The sequence below is a fragment of the Arachis ipaensis genome, chromosome B03 (assembly GCF_000816755.2).
Source record: "Arachis ipaensis cultivar K30076 chromosome B03, Araip1.1, whole genome shotgun sequence".
NCBI lineage: Eukaryota > Viridiplantae > Streptophyta > Magnoliopsida > Fabales > Fabaceae > Arachis > Arachis ipaensis.
The window spans coordinates 129,741,889-129,742,258 of record NC_029787.2 but is presented as its reverse complement, the minus strand read 5'-3'; positions in this window follow the sequence as shown (position 1 = coordinate 129,742,258).

Here is a 370-nt window from a genome sequence, read left to right as displayed (position 1 = left end):
ATTAAAATAATTATATTTTATTCCCTAAAACATATCCAATGTACCTGAATATCATAATATATAATTTGCTGAATTCATATTAAAGAATGTATATGATAGTGAAGCAGTATCAGAGAGACGATAAAAAATTAGATTTATTTAACTTCTCTTTGTAGTGAAGCTATCAGGAAAGCGATCAATAACATTCTACTCGATTAAAAAAGATAAGTACAATTAAATACATTAAAAAAATGAATTGCGTATTTCATCACAGAATAATATTAGATCTTTTAGAAAAGATTGCTTCAAGGTCATCCTGTTATCCAATTTTTCAACTGATTATTGATTGAAATGATTATATTTTATTCTCTAAAATATATTTAATGCACTA